The following is a 21,865-nucleotide window of genomic DNA, read 5'->3' as shown; positions in this document are numbered from 1 at the left end:
TGATGCACATTGCAATTCATAAAGAATCTGTGCACGATGTGGAGATAAGAAATAAATACAGGAGCTTATTGTCACTCCACTCCTGAATAAGGGCCTAATGCTACAAAAGTTATTGGGGTTGATGCAAGTTATTCAATTCGTTGTCATGCTATTGAAGTGCCAGTTAGAACAGAGAGCATAACAAGAGGTTCACATGGTTATTTGCCGTTACCAATTCTGCTCAATTGCAGTTCATAATGCATTTGTGCACTATGTGATGATAAGAAAGACAGGAGCTTTTTGTCACTCCACTGCTGGATAAAGGCCTCCTCATGCTGCTATGGTCATTGGGGTTTATCAAAGTGAACCACAATAGGTAGGACCACTTGGTGAATTGAGCAAAAACATATACCATGCCAAAAGCCAGGATTGAACCAGGGACCTTTAGCACTTCAGTGTAAAGCTCTCATAGTTGAGCTATTTCAGCTTTCTCTTGAAGCATTGATTCAGTTGCCATGTTATTGACGTCCCAGTTTCGTAGAGATTATTACAAGTGGATCAATGGGTAATCTATTAACCAATGATGCACATTGCAATTCATGAAGCATCTGTGCACGATGTGGAGAATAGAAATAAATACAGGAGCTTTTTGTCACTCCACTCCTGAATAAGGGCCTATTGCTGCACAAGCTGTTGGGGCTAACCCACGTTTTTCAATTAGTTGTAATGCTTTTGAAGTGCCAGTTAGAATAGAGATCATAACATGAGGCTCACATGGTTATTTGTCATTTCCAATGATTCTCAATTTCAGTTCCTAATGAATGTGCACTATGTGGTCATAAGACATACATATGGGAGCTTTTTGTCACTCCCCTGCTGGATAAAGGCCTCCTCATGCTGCCCTGGTCATTGGGGTTTGTCAACGTTAACCACAATGGGTAGTACCACTTGGTGAAGTGAGCAAAAGTATGTCGCATGCCGAAACCCGGGATTGAACCAGGGACCTTTAGATCTTCAGTCTAATGCTCTCCCAACTGAGCGATTTCGGCTTCCTCCTGCAGCATGGATTTAGTTGCCATGTTTTTGACGTCCCAGTTTGGTAGAGATTATCACAAGTGGTTCAATGGGTAATCTATTGACCAATGATGCACATTGCAATTCATAAAGAATCTGTGCACGATGTGGAGATAAGAAATAAATACAGGAGCTTATTGTCACTCCACTCCTGAATAAGGGCCTAATGCTACAAAAGTTATTGGGGTTGATGCAAGTTATTCAATTCGTTGTCATGCTATTGAAGTGCCAGTTAGAACAGAGAGCATAACAAGAGGTTCACATGGTTATTTGCCGTTACCAATTCTGCTCAATTGCAGTTCATAATGCATTTGTGCACTATGTGATGATAAGAAAGACAGGAGCTTTTTGTCACTCCACTGCTGGATAAAGGCCTCCTCATGCTGCACTGGCCATTGGGGTTTATCAAAGTGAACCACAATAGGTAGGACCACTTGGTGAATTGAGCAAAAACATATACCATGCCAAAAGCCAGGATTGAACCAGGGACCTTTAGCACTTCAGTCCAAAGCTCTCATAGTTGAGCTATTTCAGCTTTCTCTTGAAGCATTGATTTAGTTGCCATGTTATTGACGTCCCAGTTTCGTAGAGATTATCACATGTGGATCAATGGGTAATCTATTAACCAATGATGCACATTGCAATTCATGAAGCATCTGTGCACGATGTGGAGAATAGAAATAAATACAGGAGCTTTTTGTCACTCCACTCCTGAATAAGGGCCTATTGCTGCACAAGCTGTTGGGGCTAACCCAAGTTTTTCAATTAGTTGTCATGCTTTTGAAGTGCCAGTTAGAATAGAGATCATAACATGAGGCTCACATGGTTATTTGCCATTTCCAATGATTCTCAATTTCAGTTCCTAATGAATGTGCACTATGTGGTCATAAGACATACATATGGGAGCTTTTTGTCACTCCCCTGCTGGATAAAGGCCTCCTCATGCTGCCCTGGTCATTGGGGTTTGTCAACGTTAACCACAATGGGTAGTACCACTTGGTGAAGTGAGCAAAAGTATGTCGCATGCTAAAACCCGGGATTGAAGCAGGGACCTTTAGATCTTCAGTCTAACGCTCTCCCAACTGAGCGATTTCGGCTTCCTCCTGCAGCATGGATTTAGTTGCCATGTTTTTGACGTCCCAGTTTGGTAGAGATTATCACAAGTGGTTCAATGGGTAATCTATTGACCAATGATGCACATTGCAATTCATAAAGAATCTGTGCACGATGTGGAGATAAGAAATAAATACAGGAGCTTATTGTCACTCCACTCCTGAATAAGGGCCTAATGCTACAAAAGTTATTGGGGTTGATGCAAGTTATTCAATTCGTTGTCATGCTATTGAAGTGCCAGTTAGAACAGAGAGCATAACAAGAGGTTCACATGGTTATTTGCCGTTACCAATTCTGCTCAATTGCAGTTCATAATGCATTTGTGCACTATGTGATGATAAGAAAGACAGGAGCTTTTTGTCACTCCACTGCTGGATAAAGGCCTCCTCATGCTGCACTGGCCATTGGGGTTTATCAAAGTGAACCACAATAGGTAGGACCACTTGGTGAATTGAGCAAAAACATATACCATGCCAAAAGCCAGGATTGAACCAGGGACCTTTAGCACTTCAGTCTAAAGCTCTCACAGTTGAGCTATTTCAGCTTTCTCGTGAAGCATTGATTCAGTTGCCATGTTATTGACGTCCCAGTTTCGTAGAGATTATTACAAGTGGATCAATGGGTAATCTATTAACCAATGATGCACATTGCAATTCATGAAGCATCTGTGCACGATGTGGAGAATAGAAATAAATACAGGAGCTTTTTGTCACTCCACTCCTGAATAAGGGCCTATTGCTGCACAAGCTGTTGGGGCTAACCCAAGTTTTTCAATTAGTTGTAATGCTTTTGAAGTGCCAGTTAGAATATAGATCATAACATGAGGCTCACATGGTTATTTGTCATTTCCAATGATTCTCAATTTCAGTTCCTAATGAATGTGCACTATGTGGTCATAAGACATACATATGGGAGCTTTTTGTCACTCCCCTGCTGGATAAAGGCCTCCTCATGCTGCCCTGGTCATTGGGGTTTGTCAACGTTAACCACAATGGGTAGTACCACTTGGTGAAGTGAGCAAAAGTATGTCGCATGCCAAAACCCGGGATTGAACCAGGGACCTTTAGATCTTCAGTCTAATGCTCTCCCAACTGAGCGATTTCGGCTTCCTCCTGCAGCATGGATTTAGTTGCCATGTTTTTGACGTCCCAGTTTGGTAGAGATTATCACAAGTGGTTCAATGGGTAATCTATTGACCAATGATGCACATTGCAATTCATAAAGAATCTGTGCACGATGTGGAGATAAGAAATAAATACAGGAGCTTATTGTCACTCCACTCCTGAATAAGGGCCTAATGCTACAAAAGTTATTGGGGTTGATGCAAGTTATTCAATTCGTTGTCATGCTATTGAAGTGCCAGTTAGAACAGAGAGCATAACAAGAGGTTCACATGGTTATTTGCCGTTACCAATTCTGCTCAATTGCAGTTCATAATGCATTTGTGCACTATGTGATGATAAGAAAGACAGGAGCTTTTTGTCACTCCACTGCTGGATAAAGGCCTCCTCATGCTGCACTGGCCATTGGGGTTTATCAAAGTGAACCACAATAGGTAGGACCACTTGGTGAATTGAGCAAAAACATATACCATGCCAAAAGCCAGGATTGAACCAGGGACCTTTAGCACTTCAGTCTAAAGCTCTCACAGTTGAGCTATTTCAGCTTTCTCGTGAAGCATTGATTCAGTTGCCATGTTATTGACGTCCCAGTTTCGTAGAGATTATTACAAGTGGATCAATGGGTAATCTATTAACCAATGATGCACATTGCAATTCATGAAGCATCTGTGCACGATGTGGAGAATAGAAATAAATACAGGAGCTTTTTGTCACTCCACTCCTGAATAAGGGCCTATTGCTGCACAAGCTGTTGGGGCTAACCCAAGTTTTTCAATTAGTTGTAATGCTTTTGAAGTGCCAGTTAGAATATAGATCATAACATGAGGCTCACATGGTTATTTGTCATTTCCAATGATTCTCAATTTCAGTTCCTAATGAATGTGCACTATGTGGTCATAAGACATACATATGGGAGCTTTTTGTCACTCCCCTGCTGGATAAAGGCCTCCTCATGCTGCCCTGGTCATTGGGGTTTGTCAACGTTAACCACAATGGGTAGTACCACTTGGTGAAGTGAGCAAAAGTATGTCGCATGCCAAAACCCGGGATTAAAGCAGGGACCTTTAGATCTTCAGTCTAACGCTCTCCCAACTGAGCGATTTCGGCTTCCTCCTGCAGCATGGATTTAGTTGCCATGTTTTTGACGTCCCAGTTTGGTAGAGATTATCACAAGTGGTTCAATGGGTAATCTATTGACCAATGATGCACATTGCAATTCATAAAGAATCTGTGCACGATGTGGAGATAAGAAATAAATACAGGAGCTTATTGTCACTCCACTCCTGAATAAGGGCCTAATGCTACAAAAGTTATTGGGGTTGATGCAAGTTATTCAATTCGTTGTCATGCTATTGAAGTGCCAGTTAGAACAGAGAGCATAACAAGAGGTTCACATGGTTATTTGCCGTTACCAATTCTGCTCAATTGCAGTTCATAATGCATTTGTGCACTATGTGATGATAAGAAAGACAGGAGCTTTTTGTCACTCCACTGCTGGATAAAGGCCTCCTCATGCTGCACTGGCCATTGGGGTTTATCAAAGTGAACCACAATAGGTAGGACCACTTGGTGAATTGAGCAAAAACATATACCATGCCAAAAGCCAGGATTGAACCAGGGACCTTTAGCACTTCAGTCTAAAGCTCTCACAGTTGAGCTATTTCAGCTTTCTCTTGAAGCATTGATTCAGTTGCCATGTTATTGACATCCCAGTTTCGTAGAGATTATCACAAGTGGAACAATGGGTAATCTATTAACCAATGATGCACATTGCAATTCATGAAGCATCTGTGCACGATGTGGAGAATAGAAATAAATACAGGAGCTTTTTGTCACGCCACTCCTGAATAAGGGCCTATTGCTGCACAAGCTGTTGGGGCTAACCCACGTTTTTCAATTAGTTGTAATGCTTTTGAAGTGCCAGTTAGAATAGAGATCATAACATGAGGCTCACATGGTTATTTGTCATTTCCAATGATTCTCAATTTCAGTTCCTAATGAATGTGCACTATGTGGTCATAAGACATACATATGGGAGCTTTTTGTCACTCCCCTGCTGGATAAAGGCCTCCTCATGCTGCCCTGGTCATTGGGGTTTGTCAACGTTAATCACAATGGGTAGTACCACTTGGTGAAGTGAGCAAAAGTATGTCGCATGCCAAAACCCGGGATTGAACCAGGGACCTTTAGATCTTCAGTCTAATGCTCTCCCAACTGAGCGATTTCGGCTTCCTCCTGCAGCATGGATTTAGTTGCCATGTTTTTGACGTCCCAGTTTGGTAGAGATTATCACAAGTGGTTCAATGGGTAATCTATTGACCAATGATGCACATTGCAATTCATAAAGAATCTGTGCACGATGTGGAGATAAGAAATAAATACAGGAGCTTATTGTCACTCCACTCCTGAATAAGGGCCTAATGCTACAAAAGTTATTGGGGTTGATGCAAGTTATTCAATTCGTTGTCATGCTATTGAAGTGCCAGTTAGAACAGAGAGCATAACAAGAGGTTCACATGGTTATTTGCCGTTACCAATTCTGCTCAATTGCAGTTCATAATGCATTTGTGCACTATGTGATGATAAGAAAGACAGGAGCTTTTTGTCACTCCACTGCTGGATAAAGGCCTCCTCATGCTGCACTGGCCATTGGGGTTTATCAAAGTGAACCACAATAGGTAGGACCACTTGGTGAATTGAGCAAAAACATATACCATGCCAAAAGCCAGGATTGAACCAGGGACCTTTAGCACTTCAGTCCAAAGCTCTCATAGTTGAGCTATTTCAGCTTTCTCTTGAAGCATTGATTTAGTTGCCATGTTATTGACGTCCCAGTTTCGTAGAGATTATCACATGTGGATCAATGGGTAATCTATTAACCAATGATGCACATTGCAATTCATGAAGCATCTGTGCACGATGTGGAGAATAGAAATAAATACAGGAGCTTTTTGTCACTCCACTCCTGAATAAGGGCCTATTGCTGCACAAGCTGTTGGGGCTAACCCAAGTTTTTCAATTAGTTGTCATGCTTTTGAAGTGCCAGTTAGAATAGAGATCATAACATGAGGCTCACATGGTTATTTGCCATTTCCAATGATTCTCAATTTCAGTTCCTAATGAATGTGCACTATGTGGTCATAAGACATACATATGGGAGCTTTTTGTCACTCCCCTGCTGGATAAAGGCCTCCTCATGCTGCCCTGGTCATTGGGGTTTGTCAACGTTAACCACAATGGGTAGTACCACTTGGTGAAGTGAGCAAAAGTATGTCGCATGCCAAAACCCGGGATTGAAGCAGGGACCTTTAGATCTTCAGTCTAACGCTCTCCCAACTGAGCGATTTCGGCTTCCTCCTGCAGCATGGATTTAGTTGCCATGTTTTTGACGTCCCAGTTTAGTAGAGATTATCACAAGTGGTTCAATGGGTAATCTATTGACCAATGATGCACATTGCAATTCATAAAGAATCTGTGCACGATGTGGAGATAAGAAATAAATACAGGAGCTTATTGTCACTCCACTCCTGAATAAGGGCCTAATGCTACAAAAGTTATTGGGGTTGATGCAAGTTATTCAATTCGTTGTCATGCTATTGAAGTGCCAGTTAGAACAGAGAGCATAACAAGAGGTTCACATGGTTATTTGCCGTTACCAATTCTGCTCAATTGCAGTTCATAATGCATTTGTGCACTATGTGATGATAAGAAAGACAGGAGCTTTTTGTCACTCCACTGCTGGATAAAGGCCTCCTCATGCTGCACTGGCCATTGGGGTTTATCAAAGTGAACCACAATAGGTAGGACCACTTGGTGAATTGAGCAAAAACATATACCATGCCAAAAGCCAGGATTGAACCAGGGACCTTTAGCACTTCAGTCTAAAGCTCTCACAGTTGAGCTATTTCAGCTTTCTCTTGAAGCATTGATTCAGTTGCCATGTTATTGACATCCCAGTTTCGTAGAGATTATCACAAGTGGAACAATGGGTAATCTATTAACCAATGATGCACATTGCAATTCATGAAGCATCTGTGCACGATGTGGAGAATAGAAATAAATACAGGAGCTTTTTGTCACGCCACTCCTGAATAAGGGCCTATTGCTGCACAAGCTGTTGGGGCTAACCCAAGTTTTTCAATTAGTTGTCATGCTTTTGAAGTGCCAGTTAGAATAGAGATTATAACATGAGGCTCACATGGTTATTTGCCATTTCCAATGATTCTCAATTTCAGTTCCTAATGAATGTGCACTATGTGGTCATAAGACATACATATGGGAGCTTTTTGTCACTCCCCTGCTGGATAAAGGCCTCCTCATGCTGCCCTGGTCATTGGGGTTTGTCAACGTTAACCACAATGGGTAGTACCACTTGGTGAAGTGAGCAAAAGTATGTCGCATGCCAAAACCCGGGATTGAAGCAGGGACCTTTAGATCTTCAGTCTAACGCTCTCCCAACTGAGCGATTTCGGCTTCCTCCTGCAGCATGGATTTAGTTGCCATGTTTTTGACGTCCCAGTTTGGTAGAGATTATCACAAGTGGTTCAATGGGTAATCTATTGACCAATGATGCACATTGCAATTCATAAAGAATCTGTGCACGATGTGGAGATAAGAAATAAATACAGGAGCTTATTGTCATTCCACTCCTGAATAAGGGCCTAATGCTACAAAAGTTATTGGGGTTGATGCAAGTTATTCAATTCGTTGTCATGCTATTGAAGTGCCAGTTAGAACAGAGAGCATAACAAGAGGCTCACATGGTTATTTGCCGTTACCAATTCTGCTCAATTGCAGTTCATAATGCATTTGTGCACTATGTGATGATAAGAAAGACAGGAGCTTTTTGTCACTCCACTGCTGGATAAAGGCCTCCTCATGCTGCACTGGCCATTGGGGTTTATCAAAGTGAACCACAATAGGTAGGACCACTTGGTGAATTGAGCAAAAACATATACCATGCCAAAAGCCAGGATTGAACCAGGGACCTTTAGCACTTCAGTCTAAAGCTCTCATAGTTGAGCTATTTCAGCTTTTTCTTGAAGCATTGATTTAGTTGCCATGTTATTGACGTCCCAGTTTCGTAGAGATTATCACAAGTGGATCAATGGGTAATCTATTAACCAATGATGCACATTGCAATTCATGAAGCATCTGTGCACGATGTGGAGAATAGAAATAAATACAGGAGCTTTTTGTCACTCCACTCCTGAATAAGGGCCTATTGCTGCACAAGCTGTTGGGGCTAACCCAAGTTTTTCAATTAGTTGTAATGCTTTTGGAGTGCCAGTTAGAATAGAGATCATAACATGAGGCTCACATGGTTATTTGCCATTTCCGATGATTCTCAATTTCAGTTCCTAATGAATGTACACTATGTGGTCATAAGACATACATATGGGAGCTTTTTGTCACTCCCCTGCTGGATAAAGGCCTCCTCATGCTGCCCTGGTCATGGGGGTTTGTCAACGTTAACCACAATGGGTAGTACCACTTGTTGAAGTGAGCAAAAGTATGTCGCATGCCAAAACCCGGAATTGAAGCAGGGACCTTTAGATCTTCAGTCTAACGCTCTCCCAACTGAGCGATTTCGGCTTCCTCCTGCAGCATGGATTTAGTTGCCATGTTTTTGACGTCCCAGTTTGGTAGAGATTATCACAAGTGGTTCAATGGGTAATCTATTGACCAATGATGCACATTGCAATTCATAAAAAATCTGTGCACGATGTGGAGATAAGAAATAAATACAAGAGCTTATTGTCACTCCACTCCTGAATAAGGGCCTAATGCTACAAAAGTTATTGGGGTTGATGCAAGTTATTCAACTCGTTGTCATGCTATTGAAGTGCCAGTTAGAACAGAGAGCATAACAAGAGGCTCACATGGTTATTTGCCGTTACCAATTCTGCTCAATTGCAGTTCATAATGCATTTGTGCACTGTGATGATAAGAAAGACAGGAGCTTTTTGTCACTCCACTGCTGGATAAAGGCCTCCTCATACTGCACTGGTCATTGGGGTTTATCAAAGTGAACCACAATAGGTAGGACCACTTGGTGAATTGAGCAAAAAATATACCATGCTAAAAGCCAGGATTGAACCAGGGACCTTTAGCACTTCAGTCTAAAGCTCTCACAGTTGAGCTATTTCAGCTTCCTCTTGAAGCATTGATTTAGTTGCCATGTTATTGACGTCCCAGTTTCGTAGAGATTATCACAAGTGGATCAATGGGTAGTCTATTAACCAATGATGCACATTGCAATTCATGAAGCATCTGTGCACGATGTGGAGAATAGAAATAAATACAGGAGCTTTTTGTCACTCCACTCCTGAATAAGGGCCTATTGCTGCACAAGCTGTTGGGGCTAACCCAAGTTTTTCAATAAGTTGTCATGCTTTTGAAGTGCCAGTTAGAATAGAGATCATAACATGAGGCTCACATGGTTATTTGCCATTTCCAATGATTCTCAATTTCAGTTCCTAATGAATGTGCACTATGTGGTCATAAGACATACATATGGGAGCTTTTTGTCACTCCCCTGCTGGATAAAGGCCTCCTCATGCTGCCATGGTCATTGGGGTTTGTCAACGTTAACCACAATGGGTAGTACCACTTGGTGAAGTGAGCAAAAGTATGTCACATGCCGAAACCCGGGATTGAAGCAGGGACCTTTAGATCTTCAGTCTAACGCTCTCCCAACTGAGCTATTTCGGTTTCCTCCTGCAGCATGGATTTAGTTGCCATGTTATTGACGTCCCAGTTTGGTAGAGATTATCACAAGGGGTTCAATGGGTAATCTATTGACCAATGATGCACATTGCAATTCATAAAGAATCTGTGCACGATGTGGAGATAAGAAATAAATACAGGAGCTTATTGTCACTCCACATCTGAATAAGGGCCTAATGCTACAAAAGTTATTGGGATTGATGCAAGTTATTCAATTCGTTGTCATGCTATTGAAGTGCCAGTTAGAACAGAGAGCATAACAAGAGGCTCACATGGTTATTTGCCTTTACCAATTCTGCTCAATTGCAGTTCATAATGCATTTGTGCACTATGTGATGATAAGAAAGACAGGAGCTTTTTGTCACTCCACTGCTGGATAAAGGCCTCCTCATGCTGCACTGGTCATTGGGGTTTATCAAAGTGAACCACAATAGGTAGGACCACTTGGTGAATTGAGCAAAAAATATACCATGCCAAAAGCCAGGATTGAACCAGGGACCTTTAGCACTTCAGTCTAAAGCTCTCACAGTTGAGCTATTTCAGCTTTCTCTTGACGCATTGATTCAGTTGCCATGTTATTGACGTCCCAGTTTTGTAGAGATTATCACAAGTGGATCAATGGGTAATCTATTAACCAATGATGCACATTGCAATTCATGAAGTATCTGTGCACGATGTGGAGAATAGAAATAAATACAGGAGCTTTTTGTCACTCCACTCCTGAATAAGGGCCTATTGCTGCACAAGCTGTTGGGGCTAACCCAAGTTTTTCAATTAGTTGTCATGCTTTTGAAGTGCCAGTTAGAATAGAGATCATAACATGAGGCTCACATGGTTATTTGCCATTTCCAATGATTCTCAATTTCAGTTCCTAATGAATGTGCACTATGTGGTCATAAGACATACATATGGGAGCTTTTTGTCACTCCCCTGCTGGATAAAGGCCTCCTCATGCTGCCCTGGTCATTGGGGTTTGTCAACGTTAACCACAATGGGTAGTACCACTTGGTGAAGTGAGCAAAAAGTTTGTCACATGCCGAAACCCGGGATTGAACCAGGGACCTTTAGCACTTCAGTCTAAAGCTCTCACAGTTGAGCTATTTCAGCTTCCTCTTGAAGCATTGATTTAGTTGCCATGTTATTGACGTCCCAGTTTCGTAGAGATTATCACAAGTGGATCAATGGGTAATCTATTAACCAATGATGCACATTGCAATTCATGAAGCATCTGTGCACGATGTGGAGAATAGAAATAAATACAGGAGCTTTTTGTCACTCCACTCCTGAATAAGGGCCTATTGCTGCACAAGCTGTTGGGGCTAACCCAAGTTTTTCAATTAGTTGTCATGCTTTTGAAGTGCCAGTTAGAATAGAGATCATAACATGAGGCTCACATGGTTATTTGCCATTTCCAATGATTCTCAATTTCAGTTCCTAATGAATGTGCACTATGTGGTCATAAGACATACATATGGGAGCTTTTTGTCACTCCCCTGCTGGATAAAGGCCTCCTCATGCTGCCATGGTCATTGGGGTTTGTCAACGTTAACCACAATGGGTAGTACCACTTGGTGAAGTGAGCAAAAGTATGTCACATGCCGAAACCCGGGATTGAAGCAGGGACCTTTAGATCTTCAGTCTAACGCTCTCCCAACTGAGCTATTTCGGTTTCCTCCTGCAGCATGGATTTAGTTGCCATGTTATTGACGTCCCAGTTTGGTAGAGATTATCACAAGGGGTTCAATGGGTAATCTATTGACCAATGATGCACATTGCAATTCATAAAGAATCTGTGCACGATGTGGAGATAAGAAATAAATACAGGAGCTTATTGTCACTCCACATCTGAATAAGGGCCTAATGCTACAAAAGTTATTGGGGTTGATGCAAGTTATTCAATTCGTTGTCATGCTATTGAAGTGCCAGTTAGAACAGAGAGCATAACAAAAGGCTCACATGGTTATTTGCCTTTACCAATTCTGCTCAATTGCAGTTCATAATGCATTTGTGCACTATGTGATGATAAGAAAGACAGGAGCTTTTTGTCACTCCACTGCTGGATAAAGGCCTCCTCATGCTGCACTGGTCATTGGGGTTTATCAAAGTGAAACACAATAGGTAGGACAACTTGGTGAATTGAGCAAAAAATATACCATGCCAAAAGCCAGGATTGAACCAGGGACCTTTAGCACTTCAGTCTAAAGCTCTCACAGTTGAGCTATTTCAGCTTTCTCTTGAAGCATTGATTCAGTTGCCATGTTATTGACGTCCCAGTTTTGTAGAGATTATCACAAGTGGATCAATGGGTAATCTATTAACCAATGATGCACATTGCAATTCATGAAGCATCTGTGCACGATGTGGAGAATAGAAATAAATACAGGAGCTTTTTGTCACTCCACTCCTGAATAAGGGCCTATTGCTGCACAAGCTGTTGGGGCTAACCCAAGTTTTTCAATTAGTTGTCATGCTTTTGAAGTGCCAGTTAGAATAGAGATCATAACATGAGGCTCACATGGTTATTTGTCATTTCCAATGATTCTCAATTTCAGTTCCTAATGAATGTGCACTATGTGGTCATAAGACATACATATGGGAGCTTTTTGTCACTCCCCTGCTGGATAAAGGCCTCCTCATGCTGCCCTGGTCATTGGGGTTTGTCAACGTTAACCACAATGGGTAGTACCACTTGGTGAAGTGAGCAAAAGTATGTCGCATGCCAAAACCCGGGATTGAAGCAGGGACCTTTAGATCTTCAGTCTAACGCTCTCCCAACTGAGCGATTTCGGCTTCCTCCTGCAGCATGGATTTAGTTGCCATGTTTTTGACGTCCCAGTTTGGTAGAGATTATCACAAGTGGTTCAATGGGTAATCTATTGACCAATGATGCACATTGCAATTCATAAAGAATCTGTGCACGATGTGGAGATAAGAAATAAATACAGGAGCTTATTGTCACTCCACTCCTGAATAAGGGCCTAATGCTACAAAAGTTATTGGGGTTGATGCAAGTTATTCAATTCGTTGTCATGCTATTGAAGTGCCAGTTAGAACAGAGAGCATAACAAGAGGTTCACATGGTTATTTGCCGTTACCAATTCTGCTCAATTGCAGTTCATAATGCATTTGTGCACTATGTGATGATAAGAAAGACAGGAGCTTTTTGTCACTCCACTGCTGGATAAAGGCCTCCTCATGCTGCACTGGCCATTGGGGTTTATCAAAGTGAACCACAATAGGTAGGACCACTTGGTGAATTGAGCAAAAACATATACCATGCCAAAAGCCAGGATTGAACCAGGGACCTTTAGCACTTCAGTCTAAAGCTCTCACAGTTGAGCTATTTCAGCTTTCTCGTGAAGCATTGATTCAGTTGCCATGTTATTGACGTCCCAGTTTCGTAGAGATTATTACAAGTGGATCAATGGGTAATCTATTAACCAATGATGCACATTGCAATTCATGAAGCATCTGTGCACGATGTGGAGAATAGAAATAAATACAGGAGCTTTTTGTCACTCCACTCCTGAATAAGGGCCTATTGCTGCACAAGCTGTTGGGGCTAACCCAAGTTTTTCAATTAGTTGTAATGCTTTTGAAGTGCCAGTTAGAATAGAGATCATAACATGAGGCTCACATGGTTATTTGTCATTTCCAATGATTCTCAATTTCAGTTCCTAATGAATGTGCACTATGTGGTCATAAGACATACATATGGGAGCTTTTTGTCACTCCCCTGCTGGATAAAGGCCTCCTCATGCTGCCCTGGTCATTGGGGTTTGTCAACGTTAACCACAATGGGTAGTACCACTTGGTGAAGTGAGCAAAAGTATGTCGCATGCCAAAACCCGGGATTGAAGCAGGGACCTTTAGATCTTCAGTCTAACGCTCTCCCAACTGAGCGATTTCGGCTTCCTCCTGCAGCATGGATTTAGTTGCCATGTTTTTGACGTCCCAGTTTGGTAGAGATTATCACAAGTGGTTCAATGGGTAATCTATTGACCAATGATGCACATTGCAATTCATAAAGAATCTGTGCACGATGTGGAGATAAGAAATAAATACAGGAGCTTATTGTCACTCCACTCCTGAATAAGGGCCTAATGCTACAAAAGTTATTGGGGTTGATGCAAGTTATTCAATTCGTTGTCATGCTATTGAAGTGCCAGTTAGAACAGAGAGCATAACAAGAGGTTCACATGGTTATTTGCCGTTACCAATTCTGCTCAATTGCAGTTCATAATGCATTTGTGCACTATGTGATGATAAGAAAGACAGGAGCTTTTTGTCACTCCACTGCTGGATAAAGGCCTCCTCATGCTGCACTGGCCATTGGGGTTTATCAAAGTGAACCACAATAGGTAGGACCACTTGGTGAATTGAGCAAAAACATATACCATGCCAAAAGCCAGGATTGAACCAGGGACCTTTAGCACTTCAGTCTAAAGCTCTCACAGTTGAGCTATTTCAGCTTTCTCTTGAAGCATTGATTCAGTTGCCATGTTATTGACGTCCCAGTTTCGTAGAGATTATCACAAGTGGAACAATGGGTAATCTATTAACCAATGATGCACATTGCAATTCATGAAGCATCTGTGCACGATGTGGAGAATAGAAATAAATACAGGAGCTTTTTGTCACGCCACTCCTGAATAAGGGCCTATTGCTGCACAAGCTGTTGGGGCTAACCCAAGTTTTTCAATTAGTTGTCATGCTTTTGAAGTGCCAGTTAGAATAGAGATCATAACATGAGGCTCACATGGTTATTTGCCATTTCCAATGATTCTCAATTTCAGTTCCTAATGAATGTGCACTATGTGGTCATAAGACATACATATGGGAGCTTTTTGTCACTCCCCTGCTGGATAAAGGCCTCCTCATGCTGCCCTGGTCATTGGGGTTTGTCAACGTTAACCACAATGGGTAGTACCACTTGGTGAAGTGAGCAAAAGTATGTCGCATGCCAAAACCCGGGATTGAAGCAGGGACCTTTAGATCTTCAGTCTAACGCTCTCCCAACTGAGCGATTTCGGCTTCCTCCTGCAGCATGGATTTAGTTGCCATGTTTTTGACGTCCCAGTTTGGTAGAGATTATCACAAGTGGTTCAATGGGTAATCTATTGACCAATGATGCACATTGCAATTCATAAAGAATCTGTGCACGATGTGGAGATAAGAAATAAATACAGGAGCTTATTGTCACTCCACTCCTGAATAAGGGCCTAATGCTACAAAAGTTATTGGGGTTGATGCAAGTTATTCAATTCGTTGTCATGCTATTGAAGTGCCAGTTAGAACAGAGAGCATAACAAGAGGCTCACATGGTTATTTGCCGTTACCAATTCTGCTCAATTGCAGTTCATAATGCATTTGTGCACTATGTGATGATAAGAAAGACAGGAGCTTTTTGTCACTCCACTGCTGGATAAAGGCCTCCTCATGCTGCACTGGCCATTGGGGTTTATCAAAGTGAACCACAATAGGTAGGACCACTTGGTGAATTGAGCAAAAACATATACCATGCCAAAAGCCAGGATTGAACCAGGGACCTTTAGCACTTCAGTCTAAAGCTCTCATAGTTGAGCTATTTCAGCTTTTTCTTGAAGCATTGATTTAGTTGCCATGTTATTGACGTCCCAGTTTCGTAGAGATTATCACAAGTGGATCAATGGGTAATCTATTAACCAATGATGCACATTGCAATTCATGAAGCATCTGTGCACGATGTGGAGAATAGAAATAAATACAGGAGCTTTTTGTCACTCCACTCCTGAATAAGGGCCTATTGCTGCACAAGCTGTTGGGGCTAACCCAAGTTTTTCAATTAGTTGTAATGCTTTTGGAGTGCCAGTTAGAATAGAGATCATAACATGAGGCTCACATGGTTATTTGCCATTTCCAATGATTCTCAATTTCAGTTCCTAATGAATGTACACTATGTGGTCATAAGACATACATATGGGAGCTTTTTGTCACTCCCCTGCTGGATAAAGGCCTCCTCATGCTGCCCTGGTCATGGGGGTTTGTCAACGTTAACCACAATGGGTAGTACCACTTGTTGAAGTGAGCAAAAGTATGTCGCATGCCAAAACCCGGGATTGAAGCAGGGACCTTTAGATCTTCAGTCTAACGCTCTCCCAACTGAGCGATTTCGGCTTCCTCCTGCAGCATGGATTTAGTTGCCATGTTTTTGACGTCCCAGTTTGGTAGAGATTATCACAAGTGGTTCAATGGGTAATCTATTGACCAATGATGCACATTGCAATTCATAAAGAATCTGTGCACGATGTGGAGATAAGAAATAAATACAAGAGCTTATTGTCACTCCACTCCTGAATAAGGGCCTAATGCTACAAAAGTTATTGGGGTTGATGCAAGTTATTCAACTCGTTGTCATGCTATTGAAGTGCCAGTTAGAACAGAGAGCATAATAAGAGGCTCACATGGTTATTTGCCGTTACCAATTCTGCTCAATTGCAGTTCATAATGCATTTGTGCACTGTGATGATAAGTAAGACAGGAGCTTTTTGTCACTCCACTGCTGGATAAAGGCCTCCTCATACTGCACTGGTCATTGGGGTTTATCAAAGTGAACCACAATAGGTAGGACCACTTGGTGAATTGAGCAAAAAATATACCATGCTAAAAGCCAGGATTGAACCAGGGACCTTTAGCACTTCAGTCTAAAGCTCTCACAGTTGAGCTATTTCAGCTTCCTCTTGAAGCATTGATTTAGTTGCCATGTTATTGACGTCCCAGTTTTGTAGAGATTATCACAAGTGGATCAATGGGTAGTCTATTAACCAATGATGCACATTGCAATTCATGAAGCATCTGTGCACGATGTGGAGAATAGAAATAAATACAGGAGCTTTTTGTCACTCCACTCCTGAATAAGGGCCTATTGCTGCACAAGCTGTTGGGGCTAACCCAAGTTTTTCAATAAGTTGTCATGCTTTTGAAGTGCCAGTTAGAATAGAGATCATAACATGAGGCTCACATGGTTATTTGCCATTTCCAATGATTCTCAATTTCAGTTCCTAATGAATGTGCACTATGTGGTCATAAGACATACATATGGGAGCTTTTTGTCACTCCCCTGCTGGATAAAGGCCTCCTCATGCTGCCATGGTCATTGGGGTTTGTCAACGTTAACCACAATGGGTAGTACCACTTGGTGAAGTGAGCAAAAGTATGTCACATGCCGAAAACCGGGATTGAAGCAGGGACCTTTAGATCTTCAGTCTAACGCTCTCCCAACTGAGCTATTTCGGTTTCCTCCTGCAGCATGGATTTAGTTGCCATGTTATTGACGTCCCAGTTTGGTAGAGATTATCACAAGGGGTTCAATGGGTAATCTATTGACCAATGATGCACATTGCAATTCATAAAGAATCTGTGCACGATGTGGAGATAAGAAATAAATACAGGAGCTTATTGTCACTCCACATCTGAATAAGGGCCTAATGCTACAAAAGTTATTGGGATTGATGCAAGTTATTCAATTCGTTGTCATGCTATTGAAGTGCCAGTTAGAACAGAGAGCATAACAAGAGGCTCACATCGTTATTTGCCTTTACCAATTCTGCTCAATTGCAGTTCATAATGCATTTGTGCACTATGTGATGATAAGAAAGACAGGAGCTTTTTGTCACTCCACTGCTGGATAAAGGCCTCCTCATGCTGCACTGGTCATTGGGGTTTATCAAAGTGAACCACAATAGGTAGGACCACTTGGTGAATTGAGCAAAAAATATACCATGCCAAAAGCCAGGATTGAACCAGGGACCTTTAGCACTTCAGTCTAAAGCTCTCACAGTTGAGCTATTTCAGCTTTCTCTTGACGCATTGATTCAGTTGCCATGTTATTGACGTCCCAGTTTTGTAGAGATTATCACAAGTGGATCAATGGGTAATCTATTAACCAATGATGCACATTGCAATTCATGAAGTATCTGTGCACGATGTGGAGAATAGAAATAAATACAGGAGCTTTTTGTCACTCCACTCCTGAATAAGGGCCTATTGCTGCACAAGCTGTTGGGGCTAACCCAAGTTTTTCAATTAGTTGTCATGCTTTTGAAGTGCCAGTTAGAATAGAGATCATAACATGAGGCTCACATGGTTATTTGCCATTTCCAATGATTCTCAATTTCAGTTCCTAATGAATGTGCACTATGTGGTCATAAGACATACATATGGGAGCTTTTTGTCACTCCCCTGCTGGATAAAGGCCTCCTCATGCTGCCCTGGTCATTGGGGTTTGTCAACGTTAACCACAATGGGTAGTACCACTTGGTGAAGTGAGCAAAAAGTTTGTCACATGCCGAAACCCGGGATTGAACCAGGGACCTTTAGCACTTCAGTCTAAAGCTCTCACAGTTGAGCTATTTCAGCTTCCTCTTGAAGCATTGATTTAGTTGCCATGTTATTGACGTCCCAGTTTCGTAGAGATTATCACAAGTGGATCAATGGGTAATCTATTAACCAATGATGCACATTGCAATTCATGAAGCATCTGTGCACGATGTGGAGAATAGAAATAAATACAGGAGCTTTTTGTCACTCCACTCCTGAATAAGGGCCTATTGCTGCACAAGCTGTTGGGGCTAACCCAAGTTTTTCAATTAGTTGTCATGCTTTTGAAGTGCCAGTTAGAATAGAGATCATAACATGAGGCTCACATGGTTATTTGCCATTTCCAATGATTCTCAATTTCAGTTCCTAATGAATGTGCACTATGTGGTCATAAGACATACATATGGGAGCTTTTTGTCACTCCCCTGCTGGATAAAGGCCTCCTCATGCTGCCATGGTCATTGGGGTTTGTCAACGTTAACCACAATGGGTAGTACCACTTGGTGAAGTGAGCAAAAGTATGTCACATGCCGAAACCCGGGATTGAAGCAGGGACCTTTAGATCTTCAGTCTAACGCTCTCCCAACTGAGCGATTTCGGCTTCCTCCTGCAGCATGGATTTAGTTGCCATGTTTTTGACGTCCCAGTTTGGTAGAGATTATCACAAGTGGTTCAATGGGTAATCTATTGACCAATGATGCACATTGCAATTCATAAAGAATCTGTGCACGATGTGGAGATAAGAAATAAATACAGCAGCTTATTGTCACTCCACTCCTGAATAAGGGCCTAATGCTACAAAAGTTATTGGGGTTGATGCAAGTTATTCAATTCGTTGTCATGCTATTGAAGTGCCAGTTAGAACAGAGAGCATAACAAGAGGCTCACATGGTTATTTGCCGTTACCAATTCTGCTCAATTGCAGTTCATAATGCATTTGTGCACTATGTGATGATAAGAAAGACAGGAGCTTTTTGTCACTCCACTGCTGGATAAAGGCCTCCTCATGCTGCACTGGCCATTGGCGTTTATCAAAGTGAACCACAATAGGTAGGACCACTTGGTGAATTGAGCAAAAACATATACCATGCCAAAAGCCAGGATTGAACCAGGGACCTTTAGCACTTCAGTCTAAAGCTCTCATAGTTGAGCTATTTCAGCTTTTTCTTGAAGCATTGATTTAGTTGCCATGTTATTGACGTCCCAGTTTCGTAGAGATTATCACAAGTGGATCAATGGGTAATCTATTAACCAATGATGCACATTGCAATTCATGAAGCATCTGTGCACGATGTGGAGAATAGAAATAAATACAGGAGCTTTTTGTCACTCCACTCCTGAATAAGGGCCTATTGCTGCACAAGCTGTTGGGGCTAACCCAAGTTTTTCAATTAGTTGTCATGCTTTTGAAGTGCCAGTTAGAATAGAGATCATAACATGAGGCTCACATGGTTATTTGCCATTTCCAATTATTCTCAATTTCAGTTCCTAATGAATGTGCACTATGTGGTCATAAGACATACATATGGGAGCTTTTTGTCACTCCCCTGCTGGATAAAGGCCTCCTCATGCTGCCATGGTCATTGGGGTTTGTCAACGTTAACCACAATGGGTAGTACCACTTGGTGAAGTGAGCAAAAGTATGTCGCATGCCAAAACCCGGGATTGAAGCAGGGACCTTTAGATCTTCAGTCTAACGCTCTCCCAACTGAGCGATTTCGGCTTCCTCCTGCAGCATGGATTTAGTTGCCATGTTATTGACGTCCCAGTTTGGTAGAGATTATCACAAGGGGTTCAATGGGTAATCTATTGACCAATGATGCACATTGCAATTCATAAAGAATCTGTGCACGATGTGGAGATAAGAAATAAATACAGGAGCTTATTGTCACTCCACATCTGAATAAGGGCCTAATGCTACAAAAGTTATTGGGATTGATGCAAGTTATTCAATTCGTTGTCATGCTATTGAAGTGCCAGTTAGAACAGAGAGCATAACAAGAGGCTCACATCGTTATTTGCCTTTACCAATTCTGCTCAATTGCAGTTCATAATGCATTTGTGCACTATGTGATGATAAGAAAGACAGGAGCTTTTTGTCACTCCACTGCTGGATAAAGGCCTCCTCATGCTGCACTGGTCATTGGGGTTTATCAAAGTGAACCACAATAGGTAGGACCACTTGGTGAATTGAGCAAAAAATATACCATGCCAAAAGCCAGGATTGAACCAGGGACCTTTAGCACTTCAGTCTAAAGCTCTCACAGTTGAGCTATTTCAGCTTTCTCTTGACGCATTGATTCAGTTGCCATGTTATTGACGTCCCAGTTTTGTAGAGATTATCACAAGTGGATCAATGGGTAATCTATTAACCAATGATGCACATTGCAATTCATGAAGTATCTGTGCACGATGTGGAGAATAGAAATAAATACAGGAGCTTTTTGTCACTCCACTCCTGAATAAGGGCCTATTGCTGCACAAGCTGTTGGGGCTAACCCAAGTTTTTCAATTAGTTGTCATGCTTTTGAAGTGCCAGTTAGAATAGAGATCATAACATGAGGCTCACATGGTTATTTGCCATTTCCAATGATTCTCAATTTCAGTTCCTAATGAATGTGCACTATGTGGTCATAAGACATACATATGGGAGCTTTTTGTCACTCCCCTGCTGGATAAAGGCCTCCTCATGCTGCCCTGGTCATTGGGGTTTGTCAACGTTAACCACAATGGGTAGTACCACTTGGTGAAGTGAGCAAAAAGTTTGTCACATGCCGAAACCCGGGATTGAACCAGGGACCTTTAGCACTTCAGTCTAAAGCTCTCACAGTTGAGCTATTTCAGCTTCCTCTTGAAGCATTGATTTAGTTGCCATGTTATTGACGTCCCAGTTTCGTAGAGATTATCACAAGTGGATCAATGGGTAATCTATTAACCAATGATGCACATTGCAATTCATGAAGCATCTGTGCACGATGTGGAGAATAGAAATAAATACAGGAGCTTTTTGTCACTCCACTCCTGAATAAGGGCCTATTGCTGCACAAGCTGTTGGGGCTAACCCAAGTTTTTCAATTAGTTGTCATGCTTTTGAAGTGCCAGTTAGAATAGAGATCATAACATGAGGCTCACATGGTTATTTGCCATTTCCAATGATTCTCAATTTCAGTTCCTAATGAATGTGCACTATGTGGTCATAAGACATACATATGGGAGCTTTTTGTCACTCCCCTGCTGGATAAAGGCCTCCTCATGCTGCCATGGTCATTGGGGTTTGTCAACGTTAACCACAATGGGTAGTACCACTTGGTGAAGTGAGCAAAAGTATGTCACATGCCGAAACCCGGGATTGAAGCAGGGACCTTTAGATCTTCAGTCTAACGCTCTCCCAACTGAGCTATTTCGGTTTCCTCTTGCAGCATGGATTTAGTTGCCATGTTATTGACGTCCCAGTTTGGTAGAGATTATCACAAGGGGTTCAATGGGTAATC

At 41.9% G+C, this 21,865-nt stretch overlaps 3 non-coding genes across 3 annotated transcripts; all 3 read right to left on the bottom strand.

The window, feature by feature from the left end:
• Positions 1-955: 955 nt before the first annotated feature.
• On the bottom strand, positions 956-1,028 carry TRNAF-GAA (transfer RNA phenylalanine (anticodon GAA)). The gene has a single exon. It is a non-coding gene; the product is annotated as a tRNA-Phe (tRNA).
• Positions 1,029-3,199: 2,171 nt separating this feature from the next.
• TRNAF-GAA (transfer RNA phenylalanine (anticodon GAA)) lies at positions 3,200-3,272 on the bottom strand. Its single transcript has one exon. It is a non-coding gene; the product is annotated as a tRNA-Phe (tRNA).
• Positions 3,273-5,443: 2,171 nt separating this feature from the next.
• TRNAF-GAA (transfer RNA phenylalanine (anticodon GAA)) lies at positions 5,444-5,516 on the bottom strand. Its single transcript has one exon. It is a non-coding gene; the product is annotated as a tRNA-Phe (tRNA).
• Between the last annotated feature and the right edge of the window lie 16,349 nt (positions 5,517-21,865).

This window comes from Petromyzon marinus, chromosome 19 (assembly GCF_048934315.1).
Source record: "Petromyzon marinus isolate PM22_M1 ecotype Great Lakes invasive population chromosome 19, UKy_Petmar_22M1.pri1.0, whole genome shotgun sequence".
NCBI classification, from domain to species: domain Eukaryota; kingdom Metazoa; phylum Chordata; class Hyperoartia; order Petromyzontiformes; family Petromyzontidae; genus Petromyzon; species Petromyzon marinus.
This window is presented reverse-complemented; position numbering and strand designations above follow the sequence as displayed.